The sequence below is a fragment of the Neopsephotus bourkii genome, unplaced genomic scaffold, assembly GCF_033783945.1.
Source record: "Neopsephotus bourkii isolate Nb327-2 ecotype Australia unplaced genomic scaffold, CSIRO-AGI_Nbou_v1 NB_1468, whole genome shotgun sequence".
NCBI lineage: Eukaryota > Metazoa > Chordata > Aves > Psittaciformes > Psittacidae > Neopsephotus > Neopsephotus bourkii.
In genome coordinates, this window is record NW_026901945.1 from 97746 (window position 1) to 113917 (window position 16172).

Here is a 16172-nt window from a genome sequence, read left to right on the forward strand (position 1 = left end):
TGAACCATCCTCCCAGCACACACTTCAGCTGGGAAGCCCCACTGCAGCTGATGCTGGCAGTCTCAGGTAAATGGGAAAGTTCCTATGATGTCCATCCACCCATAGGTGAGGCCTTGGAGTCAGGTACAAGAGGCTCCTGCTTTTATACCCTTAGAAACACAAGGGGCTTTATGCCAGCTCTGCCACTGTTTACTCGTGGAGCCGTGCAGTTTCCCATCATCTCAGTGTTGGCCACACCGAGAGCACTGGCCAGGCACTCTGGTGTGCCCAAGTGGGAAGCTCATAGAACAGCTGCACCCTCATGGTTTCCTGCCCCTTTCCGACAAACAGTCACCATGAACATACACACATGGACTCTGCCAAATTCACTGTGACAAAACCACACTGTGTTATGTCTCTCAGTCAGGAGAGGGAATCAACTCTCATCTAGGCTCCCATCCATTACACACTCAGAGCCAAATCCAAGCAGAGGAGCTGTATGCACATGGAGATGAAAATGATAATGGAGGTAAGAAAAATAATATCAAGAAATATTTTGTTTTCACAACATAATGGAAAACAACAAAAATTGTCTTCCTGATGTAGACACTCAAGTTTTCTACTGCAACTGAAAATAATCTGAACAAAACAAAACTCTCTTGGAGCCAAGACTACCCATTTTCTAAGAGCCTTCTGAGCTTTCACAATGGCACACACAGTCCTGACTTCCACAGGAGGAACCCAAAGGTATGCTTCTGTTTAGCTGGACATTTGTGATGGAGGATCTGTGGGAGTATTGGCCTTGAATATCCCATGAGGGAGAGAAACTCTGCTTTTATAGCAGGTACACAGGGCTATGACTTCAGTTTTCCAGAGAAAAAGAATGTTGTGCTCTGATTTGATTAACCCTAGTGTGATTGATGGAAGAAGCCTCAGTGTCTGTATTTCAGGCAGCTTTGCTTGTACAAGTCACACAGTGTTTCTGGTGAAGATTTCATGAGCCACACGCCTGACAAATTACTTTGCCCTTTTAAATAGAGAAAGAATTCATTTCACACAGTATCTGCAAACTGTGAACAACACTCATAAGAAGAGGAGTTGACCTTACAAGGTGCTGTGCTTATTCAGCCCTGCAGATAGAAGAGATCCTTCAAGTCTGTGCTGTGGGCCCACTTCAGGTTTTAGTTAGGCCGTAGTGCCTGCCCATCACAAATCCATGGATCTTGGTGACAATTCATTTTCAACTATGGTACAGTTCCCTCAGGAGATCCAGTATCAATATCTCCAGATGTCTCTATAGACTAGTGCCAGTTTGCTTAGTCACTGCACTCACACAAAACAGCAAGTCCAGTGTCTGCAAGGAAAAGGATTCTTATCCCCCTGAGGGTGCCCGAGCACAGTCACTGTATCTCACAAGTGAGATTCCGCCAGAGCTGAGAATCACGATTCTGCTATTTTGATGGTTGCCACCAAATAGTTCAGGACTGCCTTTGCACATGCATCAGGACTGCCAGAAAACAACCAGTCTGGGGCAGCGCCTATAACCTATCAATTGTGGACATGCAGTGGCAGTTGGCTCCTTCTCACACACCCCTTCCCCTGACAGGAAGGGCTGATGACAGCCCTTACCCAGGGCCCCATACCCTTGGGTAGGGAGTATTCTGGAGGGTAGATTTTGTACAGTTAAACTCACCAGCACTTTTGGATCACTGACTAATGCTGCACTTGAGCATTTTGGGCATCTCCCCACTGCCCCAGTCCTGCCTGCCCATCTGTGCTAAGGGCTTACAATCAACTGAGGGAAGCAGAGTAATGAGGATGTATTTAAGAAACTTAAAATGCTCAGTAATACTAAGGCCATAGAGGGTAGAATCACAGAATAGCTCCCTACTGAACACAAGTGCACGTGTCCTGTCTTTCAAACTGCTACCTCCTGTGCTCTTCAAGATGTCTTCCCGAGCTTACAGAGTTTACCTTTAATGCTGATTTCTAGTCAAGGTGGTTTGAATCCTACTAACCCTTAAAGCTCTCACAATGTAATTACAGAAACACAAGCTGGATCAAATTATTTTTAATGAAGTCCTCTTTTAGAAACATGCATGACAGGAGGTAAATTGCTCTTTTGTTAGATTTACTCTCTATTACCTTTATGCAGATGTTGGTTTGACGACGCACCTGTGGAGCTGTTGGTGACTCCCATCCAGTGCAAGTGGGTGTATTCACTGGCAGCAAATGTCTGTATTCAAGACATGGTGCCATCTAAAGAAAAAGCCACATCACATCATGTCATTAAGGCTATCACGAGGTTTTTAGTAATTTCCTGGTTAGAGTCTGCAGCAGCAAAGTCACTAGAAACAGAGCAACTGATAGCCACAGCTGCTGGTACGGATCCTTACAGATCTCAGCTACTGAGAAAATATGAAGACAACTGGAAAGAGTAACTTTACTGACAACTAAAACTAGTCCAGAAACGTACTCAGTTAGTTCTCAGTGAAATTAAAAAGCCAGAGAGAAGATAGTTAGAGGCACCAGTGCAAAAACTTGGTGCTCTTACATATATGCCCACACCTGCCATGATTCAAGGTTTGAGGCATGATGGATCTTCTGTAGCTATGACACAAGCAGTAGTTACTAACTAACTGCACTACCTAGCACTGGAACAAGATGCATATGGAGGTCCTGAAGATGCAGTGGCTGTTGCTGAAGAGGAACCTGAATTTGGTCATTTTTCCTGACACTGGCAAAGGAAACACAATTTACTTTTCCAGTCTTACCCTTACCAACATATCTGGCACTTGAAGGAATCTCTGTTTCATTTTGCCCATCATTTCAGAATTACATCCAGTGCTAAAGGTATTGAACAAAATCACAGAATCCCAGACTTGTTTGGGTTGGCTCCTTAATTAAATGTGCCCTCCTAAAAATTATGAAATGCAAACAAAAGTCTCAAGGCTCAAAGTTTCACATGAACACATAAGTAAGGTTATATAAATATATATACCATATATATTTATGGTATGGTATGCAGTGGTGCATGGTTACACAGAGCAGGCCCTGTCTCCTCCTGTTGAAACAAGAAGTTCTGTGGAAGGAGAGGAAGACAAAGGGATGGTATCCCTCAGCCGTGGCGTGTCTGGAGGTTTGCACAGGGACAGGGGAATTGGCTTCAGATCCCACAGCTTTGACACAGTCTCAGAATCCAGACCCAGATAGCCAGAGATGATGTTCAGTTGTGATCCCAAGTACCATCAGTACCCCAAGCCATCCGAACTGCACGTGGCAAGTGACCCCTGTGGTGCTCAGAGCCACAGACTTTCTTCAGAACAAAGGTTTTGTTACACACATTTCAGCACCTATTTCTGATACGGTTCTCCATGAAGGAATATATAGGTAGGTTCTTTTGAAGCTGGTCTCAATCCAGTTCAGCCCGGTTAAGTTAATGTAGCTTGTCCCAACTAGTAGTACCTCTATTTACTCATCTGAAAGTGACACTGACCTCTGGATAAACTGCACATTGGCTGCTAAGAATCAGGCAGGGGAGTTACAAGCAAGGATGTAATAAAATCCTAATATTCTCTAGGGCCAGCATGCTAAAAAGCTCTGCCTCACCAATATGTAAAGATGCTCGTGAGCTCAATGATCTAACACAGTTACTTGAAGATACAAAGCAGAGAAAGCAGATTTAAGCAGTAAACTACTGCTCTACTAATTTAGCTACCAATAGGGAGAGGCAGTGTTTCAGGCTATGCGCCATTCATCACCAGTTAGTGTCTGTGTGCCTGCTAATAGAGTAGTACCAGCAGCAGGAGTAGTATCTGACAGGTATTTGTTCTCTCTTGTGCCCCTCCTTCCCTTGGGAGGGACGCATAGCCTGCAGGCTCTCTTGTTCCAGCAGGATTGCTTTAAATACACTGCCCTTGTAAGAGAAAGCACTGAAGCACTTTTGAAACCCAGAAGTGATGACATTTGTGACGGGTCACTCCACAGCCTCAGGTCAGACTCCAAGAAAATGCAGTGACCTGAATATAAACAGGTCTACAAAAGATGCACAGAGTTATTAATCTCATTTCTGGGGCCCTCAAGGAGGGGGCATAAACAGACCGAGAGAGAAAAATGCCCCTCCTTATCTTCATCAGGTCTTAGTTATTGCCTTCTGCTTCCCCATTGTGAAAACTGAACACACGGGAAGTAGAATGCTAGTAACACAAGCCTTTTACACTCTTATCAGTACTGCGACTGCATTATGGCCCCTTACACATACACTAGTTGCTTTGCAGAAAAAGTAGATTTTTTGTACTATACAAAGAAAGAGAATTCTGATTACTTCTATGGGCAACATATCTAGAGGACATTTAACAAGGCAGAAACTGTAGCAAGACAGCGACTGAATCTCCTGAACACCCATTAACAGATACCACGTTTAAAGGGCACTTATTAAATGCTAACCACGTTCGCCTCAGCTGCAGGTGCGCTCTGAAGTCTTTCTGGAATCCAGTATCAGAAACAGCTAGGTCAGATACAGGTATTCCTTTAAGATGGTCGTACTCACACCAACAGTGCCAGATGCCTGTTAAAAATCAATCAGTATTGTCGTGGTTTAACCCATCCAGACAGCTTTCACTCACTCACTCCCCCCCTTTCTTGCCCTCCCCCTACTCCTGGAAGGACGGAGAGGAGAATCAGAAAGAATGCAACTCCCACGGCTTGAGATAAGAACAGTTTAGTAACTAAGGTATAACACAAATCACTACTGCTACCACCAATAATAGTAATGATAAAGGAAATAACAAGGGAAGAGAATACAACACCCCATCATCAGGCGACCAATAACTTGCCCCCCCCCCCAGCCCGATCAAGCACCGACCAATACTTCCTCCAACCCTGCAGTCCACCTGCCCTTCCGGGTAACTCCCAGTTACATCCAGGGCATGACGTGCTGTGGTATGGAATACCTCTTGGGTGAGTTTTGGTCAGGTGTCCTGTCTCTGCTTCCTCCCGGCTTCCCCTCCTCCCTGGCAGAGCAGGAGGCTCACAAAGTCCTTCGCCAAACCAAAACATCATTGTTATCAGCTCTGTTCCCAGCTGAAAGTCAAAACACAGCCCTGCACCAGCTACCAAGAAAGAGAAAAATGACTGCCACTGCTAAACCCAGGACAAGTATCAAAGGAGCAGTTTTGAAGAGTGCAAAGACAAGGTTGGGGTTATTTAAATCTTTGACAAGTGAAGTGTTTTCTCCTCAGCATGTCAGGGAAGCAAAACCTGAGCACACGACACTAGCCAGCTATAACATCACATCTACAGAAAAGAAAGATCAGTACAAGTGAATGCGGACTAAGTACACTGGGGGTAGATAGTTCAGGTTACTACATCCGGGACTAAGTATCAGAACAGCTGGATTCTTACTAAATTTCACTGCCATTTAAGCCCTTCTCATTTAACTGCATCTAAACCTAGGCACCACCTCTCCCAGCTACAGCATTTAACTGATGTAATCACTTACTTTCCTTCCAAAAATTAAGCAATAAGGAAAAACAGCCTCAGAGGCTGGAGGATTACACCTACCATAACCTATAATCGCAATCACGCCAAAGATGAAAATCCAGAAGAGAATCCCAGCTGTGAACCTCCATAACACAAGGAAGAGCAGACTCACAATCACTGCGATGAACAGCCCACTAGAAAGACGAGAAACAGAAACCCACCGAGAACAAGTGTGAGCACCTTTCTTGCGTGCCTCTTACTCCAAATGAGGGTCACTTCATCACATTTAGGAGAATGGTTTGCAAAAATGTATTTCTAAATCTTCCTTATGAAATATTTCCTCGTGGCTCTCTGCTGTTAGAAACAAACATGATCTCACCAAACACAGCCAGAAATGTTTGTGCACACCAGGTTCTCAGGGTGTCTGAACAGGACGAGTACAAGTCTGGTTTTGTCATTACACTGGCTCACCAACTCACTGCCTTTTCCAGGCCATGGCCTAGTCTACAACACACAAACGGGAGAAATGCCTGTATGCGGAGGTTGCTGGTTTATGTCCTCCATTTAAAATCCCTGCTTGCACAGAAACAATATTAGGAAAGAAGCATTTGAGGAGCTTTCCTAGAAAAAAAGAATTCATTTTAGGAGGAAAACCAGTGACTCTTTCTAGCCATCAGAGTAGAAAATTATCAGGGCATAGTGATGCATGAAAAGAAGCTGTTAAGAGCCATCAGTGGGACCCCTAGGAAGGACATCTCCAGTGTCTTTATCAAGTCTGTGGTAAGGAAATGTTTGCTCTCATTTCACATCTCCAGTGTCTTTATCAAGTCTGTGGTAAGGAAATGTTTGCTCTCATTTCACTCCCAGAAAGCAAGTCAGAAAAAGGAAGGAATGACTGCAAAAGGCCTTTTTACTCAGTGGGTTTCTTCTAAAGCAGTGTAAACAAAGCAGTGTGAACAATGGTTCCATCCAACCCAGATCCAGCTCAGACACTTCCCAGAACATTTCATTTCTCTAGAACTTTGAGGTGTTACATCAGAATTTTGTATTAGAACAGACTCAGAAGAAATGAAACCCTCTTCTTGCCTGTGGTCAGGAACTTCTCTTGTGAACGTTCCCAGTTTATTTAGCCAGTGACTAAAGATAACAAACAGATCAGTCTGACCACAGACAATCAGAACCGGATGTTTTGGGCAAACTAAGCCAGATGGGCAGGGGGACAAGAAAAGAACATCAGTTTATGTAGTTAAACCTTTGTAAACTGGTCTGAAGTCCTAGCACTTTAAAGGCTTCCCAGCATGATGTGTTTTCCCTTTCTGAATGGCTTGTTTGAAATTCAGAACGTATTCCTCAAAAAAAAGCTGCTGTTTTGCAGTTCCTGACTCTTCTCTAAAGCACTTCAGTTACCTTTACCTACAGTTAGCTTCAGATTTACACGAGTCCTAGTAAACAAAACTGAATGCATGGTAACAACTGTCCTTAACAGAGTGGCTCCCTTCAACTGAGCCTTGAAAGTAGCAGTTCTCCGGGAGGAAGATAAAAACAACAGAGCAATTCCATATTTCATTTTTAATCCCACCTCCTTTCACCATCAGGCCTTCACTCTCATCACCCAAACTCTGGCACTTTAATGCGTTTGCCCAGAAGTCACTGGATGCATGCTGTCACTTGGTGAAATGTGTGAGGAAAATTCTGCCCAACTACTTTAAAAGTAACAAGAATTCCTTATAAAAGTATCCTATTTGAAAAATGGAAACTGGCTTCAGGACTGAGAAACTCTGTTTACAAAATGGTCAGTTCTCTCTCCAGCCCATCTGTTGAGCAGTATCTCCTTTGTAAGAGTCTGCACTATAAGCCTGATTTCAGTAAAGGATCTAGAGAGAACTGCCATTTAGGCACATATACTTACATGCTTGCGTCAGCAAAACAGCTACTTCTTTTGTTTTGGTGCTGCATTTTTACTAATTGCTCATTATTGCATAATAATTTCAAGAGAAAGCTAACTCTATTCAGTAGTTTTTGTTCTTTAAGTTGCTTTGCCTGCTGCACTGGACTGATGGAGTTAGATTGGATATATGTATTACAATGAGTTTACATATTGCTAGTATCAATTTGGAAATTGGGATGTGTTTTATATAGATACTAATGACATTTAGCAACTGCAATTGGTTTCAAAGTCTCTTAAGATTTTTTAGGTTTGGAATTACCACGCTGATGGGTCCTGCCTGGTAGGATATTAAAAAGCTACTCCAGACCATACTGTATGCATGTATGCTCTGCTATCCTCACCTCATGTACAGATCCATAACAACATTACAGCAGAGTTTAAAAGCAGGTTTGGTAACAAACACATACATGATCTGTTTTTCAATTCCCTACACACTCCAAAGTGAGTTTGGAAAAACATAAAAATACCCATTAGAATCTTACATTAAAATCCAGTACCAAGAAATGGCAAAGTCTTCAGAACTTCTTACTCCAACTGATCTTGTATTCAGGACACTACTGATGCTGCTGAGAAAAGACAAACCAGAGCAAAGGTTGCTTTAGACAGAAAAGCAAAATGTATTTAAACACCAAATAGGCACAGTGAAGGAATCTGAAATATCTTTGCTAGTCGTGAGTATATTACTATTCTTCAACCCCAGTTCCATGACCAAGCCAACATCAACCACCGTTACCCCAAATCAAAACAACTGTAAAAATGTCCACATGACACCTGGAAAAAGCTTTATTAAAAGAGCTTTATGAGTATTCACTCCTGCCAGATAAAACTGACCACTATGTCACAAGTGCATACTATTTGGATCTGCAGTGCACCAAGAGCCAAACAGCTGTCACTCCTGAACTGCTAATAGCAGAGAAGCAGAAAACAGCTCAGTGAAGCAAAAGGACTTCTTTGAGTTATTTTCCTGTCCTGCAAAGTACTTGCCCATATTAACGTTCTCCTAAGAAGAAATGAAGACTCTTCTTATCAAAGGACAAACAATGTAGTTGCAGATGCCAGAATAAGGAAACTTCCTAAGGTGCGAGTGTTAGCACTGCTGGTAAGGTGCTAGAATGTGGTAGCCTCAGATCAAGAGTAAAGAAAAGGTACCCCTGTGCTCCAGACAGGCTGAGGATGGAGAGCAGCTGGAAAAGGGAGGCTACTGCAGCTAGTTTTCTCATCCTGGTTGCTACCCAGGATTGGAGATGCTTGCTGTCCATCTGCAAGGGAGGTGCTGTTTGCCATCAGAGCCCAGGACGCTGCCTTTTGACCTTTAGACGTGCTAAAAACAGGAGCATGCTGATGAGGTGAGATGACAAAGTACTAGGACAGTCCATGGTAGTGGAAAGGCTGCTGTAGGAAGGAAGAGCTGAGGCCATCACTGGCTGGCCTGAGTCCTGCTGCATGAGGACTTCAATTTGAACCTCCTTTATCTTTCCTTGGTACGAATTTTTGCTAGGAAAACCAAATGGAATGTTTTAAAAACTGACAGTCATTCTGAGGCACACTAACGCTTTTAGCTCCTTGCTCACTTCTGCATACCACAGTGATGGTCTTCCCTACTGGTACTTTGCAAGTGCTCAGGCACAGAAACCATCTACCAGCAAGTCTTGTCTGGGTACCCTCAGCCATCTGCTGCAACAGGTTCTGATTTGGTTTTTTTTCAAGTCTAAATTATTTCACAGTCTCAGAATCCAACATGTAAGCACTTAAGAAGGGTAAAACCTGCTTTGCAGCTTCCCTGAGATTGGTTGCATTTCTTGTTTTCCCTCTTCCACCTTTGGATGTAGTCTGATTTGCCATGGCTAGCACACCATTCCTCATGGACAAATCCAGGAAGCATCTCTTAAGAGCTATTCAAAATACCAAAAGCAAGCAGGAATGTTCCACCTCACATCAAGCTCCACTTTTGTCACTTGTGTTTTGTGACATATTTAAACAATTTCAGAGTCAAGGTGAATTGCTTTTCAGCTGATTATCTAATGGAATGTTGACTTTGAGAACTCTTGCAAGAGCCATTCTATTAAACATCAGGATCTTTTTGTCCCAGCTCAGGCACGGTGAGATCACCGCTTTCAACTGGAGGTTCTAGGTGCTCCCAAAGAACAACAGTAGTATCTGTAGCAGCTCAAGAATTTGTAATGAATGCAGAACTTACTCTCTGTCAGTATCTGGGCAGCCTACAGAAACTGCAGCTTCTTCTTCATGAAGAGTATTAGCATCCAAACCAATACATAACAGCAAGTGTCAGCTCCTCATATGCCAGGTTAGCTCCAGCACCAGCCGCTATCCCTAGACATTCCTGGAGAGGAAGCAATGGAAAAAAAGACAGAAACTATTGGTTAGACAGAGGGAGGAAGAAATTATAAAAGAGACAAGGACAGATGTTCACATACTCATTTACATTGCCTTGCTCTTTGCTGCACCACTTCCTCGTTTTCATTCCAAAGGGAAGCACAGGTCAGTCCTCCTGCACAGCTGTACTTCACCTTTATCTACCAGTTCTGCACTTTCCATATCAGGTTCCAATAAGCACTGATGCCTGGGCTCAATATTCAGCCTGGAATACCTACCCCCCAGTTATTCTCAGGAAATAACTAACATGTCTCTTTTCCTCCCTCTCTCATCTTCACCTCTGGCTGCAGCCTAAAAGAAGATACGAGCTTCTTTGCAAATGACTTTCTCTCTTTTGGGTCAGTACATCATTTTTCATACAGATTTTTAAATTTTTATCATTTAATCCATTATTTTCTCTTTTTGACAGCCTGTGCCTGCTTTACACGATCTCTATTTTAAAGCATGGAAAAATAAACAGCAGGTCCTTATTTGCAGGAGCTTCTAGGTCAGCGACAGATACTCCTGAGCTCTGAGACCTGTTCTTGTCTACTCAGAAATACCTGCTGACCATAGTGACAAAACCATTTCTGTCCCCTTAATTCCTCTGCCTCCCTGCATAGGCAGCACTACGTGCAGCACTGAAAAGCAAGTTAAGCTGTAACTGGGCTCAAGACCACCTGAACTTCAACAGCTGCCCACATGAGTGCTCCTACAATCGTGGCATTTCCTTCACGCCAACAGGTTGGGTTGGGTTGGGCGCTCACATGTTTTGGAAGGCACAGTTTGCACTGTAAAGCATTTCTTATCAGTGATGATTCAAGAGCAAGAAAGAGCTCAGCTTGACCCAATCACACTCCAAGTGTCCATGGATGGCTCTCTAGGAAAAATAATGATAAATCTTTATACTCTCAAACTGTTTAAAACTGAACGGATGCCACTGCCAGGTAAGAGCCAGCTCCTTGTGATCTTGCCACAGAACACTTTTCAGGCTGGAATTGCGATTTCATGTGAACGCTTACAGTCTGCTAAGATGTGTGTAAGAAATAGATCCATTCATGAGGCCTGCTTGGAATGATCACCGAAGGACAATCTTCACCATGTACGGCTTGAGCAACAGACTAAAAAGGGGAAAACCGGGAATGCTGAATACAGAGCAGAATTAACTACATGGGTTTTGCTTCCCACCCACTCTGAGAAAATGCCCCAAACTGCACTCTGTAGCCTCCTCCCCAAACCTGACTGCTGGAGCTGAAAGACATATTCATAATGTGAGAATCCAGCCTCTCAATGTGATCTGGGAAAAGACTATTCTTTACTTTCCTAGTGACAAAAAAGAAAAGACCTCTTCACTTTGGATCGGCAGGTGAGGCAGTAATGACTGGGCGATTGCTCCTTGCCTCCCCCTTTTCTCTTGAAGAAGAGTAAGAATTTAACACAACTAACATAGCTGAATTGCAAGGTGGTTTAGAGATGGGAGAAATAACACAGTACATTTGAGTCCAAAATCAGTTCCGTGAAAGACAGATTTCTTTTCCTAGCTGAATTACTGAGGAGCTCTACATAACACAGGAGCTTTAAGAACCGGTTTGAGACACTCTGCTCAACTGCTGTGGAGTACTTAAGTACTAAAGGATACTTGCCACAGCACCGCAACCACATGGAAGTATTCCATCACCTCCTGATACGTACAGACCTTGCGAGGACTGTTAACACCAGGCTTGCAGAACTGCTTGAAGTAATTCCACTGATCGGGTTTGTATCTGTAGGAAGCCTGAACACAAATGTAGGTCACAAACCTGCCTGGGCACTTTGAGACACAAAGCTGCAAGAAAAGAAGGGTTTGAAATACCATGACTTAAACAGGCACACTCTGTGCTTAAAGACGTCACCTTTGGGTGACAGACACACTCTGTGGTTCAGAAGAATGCTATCTTTGCACAACCTCTGAAACTAAACCGCTGCAAACTGCTGTTGTAGTTAAACAGTAAGTTGGGGTACCAGAGAGTTCTGAAATCGAACCCTAAAAGGACATAAAGAAAGAAGGAAGAGGAAGGGACCTGCTGGACACCTGCACAGACAACACACAGCCAGGAGCCTGTCAGAGCACCAGGACAGTCTGGAAACAGGAGACCTCCCCAGAAACAAGTCCTGGAACATTTTCAGTTCATCCTCAAATAACCTCCTGTGACACCACACTCATTTTCAGCTGCACGCAGTGACCACTCAGGTCAGCCATATTCTGTCCTGTAGGGTGCTGGACGCACAGGCTGGGCACCGGGCCATCCACAGCTGTCTCATACATTAAAAGCACTAGGATTTAAAGGGCATTTGTAAATCTTTAATGAAAGAAACTCAGTGTAATCTTTAGACGGCATAATTTTTAGACGGCAGAAAATTCTGTGAGCAAGCCTTAGACCAACTGCTCCCTCACGGAAGGCCTTCAGCTCGATGGCCAGGGCAAATCAGCAGCAGAGCAAGTAAAGATTCTGCCTGTTCTCAACAGGCTGAGACTTAAAATCATTCAGCATAAACAGAGAAGCCCTAAAGTCACCAAGTCTGGTAACTCGATGCGCCTTGCAACACAGATCGAGATCAGGATCAGCTCCCTCACAACACTGTCTCTGCACCTAGAATAGGAAGCATTCATGAAGAAACCTGATGACTTCATTGGAGCAAGGCAGGTCTCCAAACCGGGGGAAACCAGGAGAGCAGCAGCAGCAGGACAGAAATCCTCGCTGACCGTCTCAACAGAAAAGCTGTAATGCGCTGGGTGGGCTCCCCCAGGGCACAGCTCACCGAGGTCTATTTGCAGAACAAAAGGAGAGCAATGAGCCCTGCCCTGCTGCGGACCTCACTGCTTTCCTGGAGAGAATTTCAGGCTCCAGATCTTTCAGCATCTTAAAGCTACGGTGAACAGTCTCATTGCCAAAAGAACTGCAATCTTAGAATGGAAACGAACAACAGGGAATTTCTTGGCTAGTTTCTAAACGGGTATTTCCATCTTCTCCCCTTTCACTATCAATGAAGATACAGCGTGAATTGAGAATCCTCTGAGTAACTCATCCCGGTTTTCTTACTCCCCCTAGTACCGAGCACGACGTGCTGTGCTATGTACGGAATACACCTTTGGCTAGCTCAGGTCCGGGGTCCTGTTTCTGCTCCCTCCCGGCTCCTTGCGCCCATCCTCACCGGCACAGCACGAGGGACCCAAAAGTCCTTGACCGGGATAAGTGCGACCAAGCAACAACTGAAACATCGGTGCGTTACCAGCGTTATTCCCAGAGTAAAGGCGAAACTCAGCGCTGCACCAGATCCTAGGCAGAGAATTAACCCTGCTGCAGCTGAAAGCAGGGCAAAGGCAGAGAGACAAGCACAGTGGCAGGGGGCAGGATGCCGGGCCAAGAACCTCCCAGGCGCCTCAGACTCATCAAGGGAGATGAAGCGCACTGGGGGCTCCTGACCCGGCTCGTCCCCGGCAGACCGCAACCCTGCCGCACCGGGCGGCCAGCGGGCAGGAGACGCCCCTCTGCGCTCGCTTAAGGGACGGACGGACGGACGGGCTCGCTCGCCTCTCCGATAACCCCGGACCCCCGCTGGGCTCGGACCTCACCTGCTGCCGGGACCCTGCCTGCCGCCATGCTGCTCTAGGGGGCTGCGCATGCGCACACCGAAACGGCAAGCCGGAAGGACCAGAGTACAACGGGGAGCGGCGGCGGCCACTGCTCACAAGGAGCCAGCAACCACCACGTGACACCGGCCACTTCCGGGAACAGCAGCGGGGACAAAGGGAGCGCCACGGCTCATGCGCGGAGCCCAGGCTGCAGTACCGGGCTCTGCGCACAGGTGGCAGCAGCGAGAGGCGCCAAGCGTCACACCCGCACCCCCCCACCTGCCGTACCGAGTTTTGGGGGGTGTCCCCTCCACCATCCCCCCCTGCCCCAACCCCTGCAGACCCAGAATCGGGGGTTTGGGAGTATGTTGGGGCCACCGCAGCACAGCCCGTCATGGAAAGGTCTTTTGGGGGGCACCACCTCAAATCAAGCTGTTACCCCCCTTTCTTCAGAGGACGCTCCCATCCTCTACTCACCTGCTCCTCTGCCGAATCATCGCCAAGCACCGGCCTTCTGTCCCGGCACCTTAGGCTTAGCAGTGTGATAAACACATAAATGTATTGGCTTTTGCAAATCACAGGTGTGGTTATGTGGACATAACTGTGCCAGTTTACAGCAACAGAAACAAAGCTCGCTAAAGACACAAGATTGGACAACAAGATAAAAAGGGCCAGAACTCTTGAGCAAAACGGAGTCACACAGCAAAAGAATTTGTAAAGGTAAAAGAAAAGGGGAGGGGGGCTGATACAGTAAAAGCTAGTGCCTGAGAAACAGAGTTAAAGTACTTCTAAAGTATCTTTAAGTTTTAAAGAACAATGTTGGTGCTGTCTGTGGTGAGATGACAGGATTGAGTGGCCCCACTAAACATGAATGAGTTATTTCACACCATCCTCCTACTTACCAGTTAGTTTACAGACAGAGCCTCCCAAACATCGGCTGGCTTGGGATACTCCTTGTCTGCCCATCCTGCAGGAAGGTCACACTTTTAAATCTTTGCTAGTTATCAGAACTACAGATATGGCTGGTTTCAGCTAGTTGTGATTGCTGGGGCGTCCAGGTGTGCCAAAGGTGAAAAGCACACTGTGAGGAAGACTGCTTACTTCATCTTGAAGACCCCTACTCACAAGAGGAAGACTGCTTACTTCATCCTCAAGAGCTCTGCCCACAATCACCGCAGAGCCGTGCACAGACGCCAAGAGGAGGGGACTTGTGATAATAAGTTCCGGGAGTTAGTTATAATATCCCCTGCCTATACATGGGAATTATGACTATGTAGGTGACTAATGTAATAGTGAAAGTATATAAACCTGTAACAAATCCTAACCGCTTGCGCCCAGTGCTGTTGCTTTTGCTTTATTGACTTTGTCCCTCAATAAAACCTTGTTATCTTGTTTAGAGGAGTGAGTTCATATCTCACAGCGGCAGGGGTGGGCGTTTGCACTTGGAGAGCTGGTTTCTGGGTTGGCTGAGGGTGCTCCCCAGAGAGCTTTGGCACAGAGGGACTTTCACATGGCTAAGCAAGGGTGGATCACTACGCTGGCAGCGCTGTTCCCAAGGACACCATGGGCAGGTGATGCCCAGCAGCAGCTTTCTGTCCTGCTAGCACCTTAGGCTTTAGGAGCAGGGCTGGATGTTTGCACTTTGGGAACTGCTGGTTTCAGTGTCATTCACAACATTTGAAGGTGGTATGGGGGCATTTTTAGAAGGTTTTGAGCTCAGGTGGGGGCAACTTGGGCTGTTTGTGCCTAATTTGGGGTAATTCCAGCTGTTTGGGGGCATTCTGCGTGAATTTTGAGTTGCTGTGGGGACTTGTGAGGCATTTGGGGGAGTTTGGGGCTATTGGGGGGCTGGTTTAGGACAGTTAAAGCCACTTTGGGGGTCATTTGAGCTGATTTACAGCTATTTGGGTGGGGTTTTAAGCAGTTTCATACTCATAGAATAGTTAGGGTCACTGTAAGGTTATCTAGTTCCAACTCTCAATATATAATAGCTAGGGGTACACTTCAAAGGTTGGGGGATATATGTCAGGGGTCAGAGGTAAGGGTCAAAATATCAAAGGCCGGGACCAGATTTCAAAGGTCTCGTGTTAAGTGTTAGCGTGTCATATGCCATGGATCACAACTGAATGGCCACAGCCCCCCGCCATCACCACCACTATCGGCAATACAGTTTTGGACACAGGACAGCAGCACCACCACAAGAACCCTTACAGAGTCAGGGGCTTTCCTTAACCCAACGGTGGTGTTTGAATGAAAAACAAGAGATCAAAACAAAACCAGGCTGCAAGTCCCTTTGTCTTCCTATTTATTCCAGCATATTCTAGTTAAAGCCACAGGAAATACGCCTTCCCACAGTGACCAGGCATCTTTAACAAGAAACACCACAACAAAAACGCTCTGCAGGCCCAGTGAAGGAGGGGACAGCTGCAGCAGAGGCAGGTTTCACAGCCCAAAACCCCATCCGCGTGCGTACCTGTCCCCTTGCTGAGATGTGCGCAGCAGCTCTCCTGGGGCGTTCATGCAAGATCTCCCAGGACAAGAGCTGCCATGCTGCCCTGCATCTCCCTAGATGCTCTGGAGAGCATCCCTGGAAAACACCATGGCCACATGTCTGTGCTGCATTAAGCACGGAATGCATGAAGTGCTGTGGAAAAAGAGCACCAGCAGGGCAGTGCAGCGCAGGAGGAAAGGGAAGGGAAGGGCTGAGGAGTATTTCAAATTCTTTATTAAAAAAGAAGTCCCAGTTAAAAACATCCTGGCTGGGCCCCTCTGTGGGCA

The 16172-nt window shown here is 45.7% G+C and overlaps 2 long non-coding RNA genes across 2 annotated transcripts; both read right to left on the reverse strand.

Moving 5' to 3' along the window:
- Positions 1-518: 518 nt before the first annotated feature.
- Positions 519-2869, reverse strand: LOC133220668 (uncharacterized). The gene is made up of 2 exons (XR_009727773.1): positions 2125-2869; positions 519-1333 (listed from the first exon to the last, which is right to left on the reverse strand). It is a non-coding gene; the product is annotated as an uncharacterized LOC133220668 (long non-coding RNA).
- A 4813-nt stretch (positions 2870-7682) lies between these two features.
- LOC133220669 (uncharacterized) lies at positions 7683-12322 on the reverse strand. The gene is made up of 3 exons (XR_009727774.1): positions 9606-12322; positions 9173-9300; positions 7683-7974 (listed from the first exon to the last, which is right to left on the reverse strand). It is a non-coding gene; the product is annotated as an uncharacterized LOC133220669 (long non-coding RNA).
- Between the last annotated feature and the right edge of the window lie 3850 nt (positions 12323-16172).